The 5,127-nt window shown below is 39.5% G+C and overlaps 1 pseudogene; it reads right to left on the reverse strand.

Annotated features, from left to right (window-relative positions):
* Positions 1 to 2,503: 2,503 nt before the first annotated feature.
* Positions 2,504 to 3,027, reverse strand: LOC101602426 (annotated as a pseudogene).
* Positions 3,028 to 5,127: the final 2,100 nt, after the last annotated feature.

A 5,127-nucleotide genomic window follows, 5' to 3' on the forward strand; every position in this document is an offset into this window, starting at 1 on the left:
ATGTGACTTGATTTTCTGTCTAACTGCTTTCAATCTATTTTCTTTGGTTTGTATATTTGTTAATTTATTTATAATATGGTGAGGAGAGGTTCTTTTCAGGTTTTGTCTTTTTGGTGTCCTAAAGGCTTCCTGTATCTGCATTGACATTTCCCAATTTGGGGAATGTTTTCTTCTATAATTTTGTTGAAAATGCCTACTATGCCTTTGGAGTAAAATTCTTCTCTTTCTACGATACCCTGAATTCTTATGTTTGATCTTTTCATAGTGTCCCAAATATCTTAAAATTCCCATTCATGCTTTCCTATTAGTTTGTCTTTCTCTTTGTTGGACTGTATTAGATCTGCCACCTGGTCTTCTAGTTTATATATGCTGTCCTCTCCTTCATCCATTCTACTGGTGAGATTTTCTACAGAGTATTTTTTATTTCATTGACTGTGTTAACATAGTAAAAAAAAACAAGCATCTATTTTGAAAAATTACTTATTAATACAAAATTTCAAAGGTAAACACAGGAAAATAATTATTTCAAGAATGAATTCTAGTTGTATTATATATTTCTAATCACAGAGTGCAATGCACAAAATAAATACAGGGCAACCATTTTTATTTCTTACGTACTGGTTACATTTTTTTTTAATTTACTTTTTTAAACACGCATCTTTATTGACAATATAGGCTCCTATTCATTCCATATTTTCAGACATAAATTTGCAGTTCCATTAAAAAAAAAAAAAAGGGATTGAAAACTGTTGCCAAAAACAAGTAAGTATCTCTCAGCATGTATGACCTTGAAATTATATCCAAGCAATAAATTAACTTATTTATTTATAAAAATAATTATCAAGTAATGTCTTATAATAGAGCTGTTGCAGACTTACTCTCAACTGTGTAGCTTATTTTATTTCTTACCTGGGGTAAAACTACATGAAAGAATATGTCATTAAATTAGGGAACTTTCCTAAAAACCAATAGAAAAAAAAATCTTAAATATAAAAAACCTTCACTTGCAAAACACTAGTTAAGGCCTCTGAATGAGAAATCCTTAATGTTTGGGCCATTAGCCCTTTCCTGATAATCCCCATTCATCCACTCATTGTAAACTGAACATGCAGAAAATTTCTCAAGTGAAAAGTAGTTTGAGTTTACAATTATATGAAATTATATGTAAAAATCATAACATATGTACTCAAAAGTAGAATTATTTGTGTTAATTTTAGCATGTTATTAATATAAATATAATATGTTTAATCATGTCTGGTACTCAGTCTTCTAATCACTACAAAATAAGGAAAATTTAGGCTTCAATTGGTGTTAAAGCAGATTTCTGTATCTGGTAGCTTTTAAAAACACACGTTAAAAATATGAGTTTTTTTTTTTTTTTTAAACAAAAGAAAACAAATATATGTAGGTCCAAAGATTTACACCTCCTTTCTGAATGAAAGATCTTAAGAAAAAAAAAAAAAAAAAAACTTACAGGTTATGAAACCAGAAGGAGCTAAAATAGATCCCAGACATTTTTTTAAAATATTTGAATCTAGTACTTAGGTATTTTAAGTTAACCAAAAAAGGGAGGGAAAAAAGATTCCTTGAGACAAAGGAATTCCAAATTTGAGATGTGCATACCTATCTTGCTGCATCAAACATTTCAACTGTCAGCTCAATGAACTGTGTAGTCAGTTCTTAACTATCAGCAAAAAAAGGAGTAAAAGCTTGTTTTCATTATTAACCAAGAACCAAAACTTATTCTTTCAAGTAGTTTAACCTGCTAAATGTGTCTATTGTAAGAAATTATAAGATTGTCTTTCTTAGAAAGTAATCTTCCTTCTCTTTCATTCCTGAACTATTTCATACTCACAAGTCATAGGTAATTGCTGATAAGTTAGCTACAACTAACCACTTCTTTTGTTGTGCATACAAAACATTCCTGCAGCCTTTAAACCTGAATTGCCTTTGACAACGAGTTTAAGCAAATGGGAAGGTAGCAGGAGCCTCCTGGTCTTAGCTCTCTACTGGCTGACACCAGACAGGAAGGGTGAACCGTGGCATGAGGGACTTGTACTCATAAACCACGGCCAAACTCACACTTTAAAATATGGTTAATACTATGCAAGCGTCTTCAACCTCTAAGTCATCTTCCCAGCCCCTAAATTTGGAGTATCTATGCATGCCCCAGGCATTACTGGGAGGGTGCAAGTCTGCTTAGAGGTCACTCAGAAAGCGCCGGCACCGCTCAACGTGCTGCCGCGCTGCAGTCACCGAAAGCCTTCCCTTGTCCTCCGTCAGCGGCAGCTAGCCTCTGCATCTCAGGTACGTTTGGGAGTGTAGTTTATGACCATTACTGGACATCTTCTGTTGTGATCTCTCAGCCAGTGCACTTGTACGCACTACAGAGCGGGTACAGGCTGACTGAAAGTTTTCTGCTCGTTCATTCATGCGCCGGGGCCAGTCCTGGGGGCCACGTGGAGCAATGCGCAGAGCGAGGAGCCGCACACCTGACAGCCACTCAGCTCTTCCTCAGACTCAGGTCGCTGCTGGTCACTAGCGCCGACAAAGACGTGCTCTCCGACGCATCATCCTTCCAGAGGCTCAAAAATGATTCTCGAGTTATTTGGAGGATCTCTCTCAAGCCTTTGTTTTCTTGTTCAAGTTGAAATATTCGCTCCTGTTCCTTGCAACCCTGCTGTTGATCGATTTCAATAGCCTTCCTCATTACTGCTGCCATTTCCGTTATCTGGTCAATGTGGGCTTGTTACTCCTTGGAGTGCTGTTCTTTTAGCTTCAATATTACACCTGGATCATCTTTCTTGCTAGTCATCAGTAGTTTAAACATTTGTTCTCCATATTTGCTCATTATAAGCTCCAAGGCTGACTGATGCTCTTCCTGGGATGTGCGGGGTTCTGCTTCATTGCTTCCACGCGCTTGCAGAGGGCCGCGGTCTGCTCAATGACTGCGGCGTCGTCGCGGCCTCTCAGCCGCTCAACGAGGGCTGTGGCGTCAGCAGGTGCCTTCTCTATCGTGCAGCTCATCTTCGGCTTCCGGCCCTCGGCGGTCGGGGGGAAACCTGAGACTCGGCGTCCTAGTTCCGCCTCTTCGGAGAGCGCATGCGGAAACCGGACAGACGCCGGCACTGCGGCCGCACCGCCCGCCTAGGTGGAACCACCGCTCAGACGCTCTGGGCCTGCAATTTCCCCGAAGTCTGGTTACGTGTTTTTTAAATGGAACTGTAGCCTAGTTGTCTACATTCCCCCAATATTAACTTTACTTTAACTCTTAACTTTTAGAGTTATAGAGGAAGGAGTGTATGCCCATGAACATGACACAGAGATATAATCAAGATGGTAAACTAAAAATGTCTGATATCAGGGTTCTAGGAGAAATGGTTAAAAGACTCCTTGGAAGTAATCACTTTTACTTTTAGCAGAACTTTCAATGTAATTAGCAAATAGGGTCCTTAATTTCCTCTTAATAATGTTTGAGGATGTTAAGGGATGATAAACTTTATCTCATAGCCTTCACAGCGAAACAATTGTTAGAGTTTCCCATCCTCAAAGCAATGGAAATTCTGAATATTTGACTCTTAATATTGCACTTCCCTAGTTTTTTTTTTCTTTTACATTTACAAACGCGCCTCAACAACTTCTCATCTGCAGACACCTCAAACAACTATTTTGCCATTTAGAAAAGCTGTAACACCAAAAAAAAAAAAAAAAAAAAAAAATCTTTGATAAGCCATTGTAGATATTTCAGGAGAGAAGTTAAATATAAATATTCTGAAATAGGGCTGGAGAGGTGGCTTAGCGGTTAAGTGCTTGCCTGTGAAGCCTAAGGACCCTGGTTCGAGGCTCGGTTCCCCAGGTCCCACGTCAGCCAGATGCACAAGGGGGCCCACGTGTCTGGAGTTTGTTTGCAGAGGCTTGAAGCCCTGGCGCACCCATTCTCTCTCTCTCCCTCTATCTGTCTTTCTCTGTGTGTCTGTCGCTCTCAAATAAATAAATAAATAAATAAAATTTAAAATATATATATATATTCTAAAATGGACTGACTAAAGTATTTAAATAGGATCAGTGTCTAAGCAAATGAACTCTTCAGTTCACATGCATACTTGCTTCCCCTAGGATTGATCAACTTCTTAGGGAAAGGGGGAAAAAAACACTAAAGTCCTAAAATTTTAAATCTACAATGATAAAAACCTATCATTTGCAAAAAGGCTCCAGACATAAAATCAATGATACAAAAGTTCATGAATGAAAAAGAGTTCCCATAAGATGAGAAAGTGAACTATCATGGTAACTTACTCTAGAGTAACAGAATTCTTGGAAACTGTTAAAGATTCAATAGGAATAGTGCCCAAATGCTCCTGGACTTGAATATTTGGTTCCCTACTGGCATTGCTGGCTTATTGGGGGTGGTGGTTGGTTGTATAGCCTTTTGTACATGTAGCCACGGAGGGGCAGATTGAACATTATGTTATAAGATGACTATACTTCCAGTCTTAGCTCTCTACTTCCTGAGCCAAGGACATACATCCAGTTGCCTTACTTTCCCACTGCCACAGCCATAAGCCAATTGAAAGTATGATGTTCCTTCATGATGGATTGAATCCATTTAACCATGAGCCAGAATAAACCCTTCATCCCTTAATTAGTTTCTGTCAGGTATTCTATCATACCAATGAGAAAATAACTAGGAGTTCCCTGCATGGTCAGTGTGAGGGAGAGTGTAGCAATCTGGAGTGAGTAGGCTAGACCCATTTCTCCCCCATCCACAGCCTGGGCCGGAGTTCCCTGCACAGTTACTGTGTGGGCAGCATGGCTTTCTGGAGTGAGTAGATCAGACCCATTTCTGGTCCTCTTCCACAGCCCATGTCTGAATTCCCAGTGTGTGGGCTCCGCATACCTTCCCACTCTAGGTTGCCTGCATTGTTCCATTTTCTGTAGGGCTGAGCATGAAGTAGGCCAAGTCCCTATTCCCTTATTCCTCCTAGTCCCCTGGTCCTGGTAGGTCCCATTGTACCTTGCTCTGGGAGGCCTGACTCCTGTGCAAACTGTGGAATCAGGCTTTTTGCTCTGGTATTGTGACTGGACACTAAGTACCAAAATCCTTGTTCATCTGAGTCATTGGGTAAA

This window comes from Jaculus jaculus, chromosome 9, assembly GCF_020740685.1.
Source record: "Jaculus jaculus isolate mJacJac1 chromosome 9, mJacJac1.mat.Y.cur, whole genome shotgun sequence".
Classification (NCBI taxonomy): Eukaryota; Metazoa; Chordata; class Mammalia; order Rodentia; family Dipodidae; genus Jaculus; species Jaculus jaculus.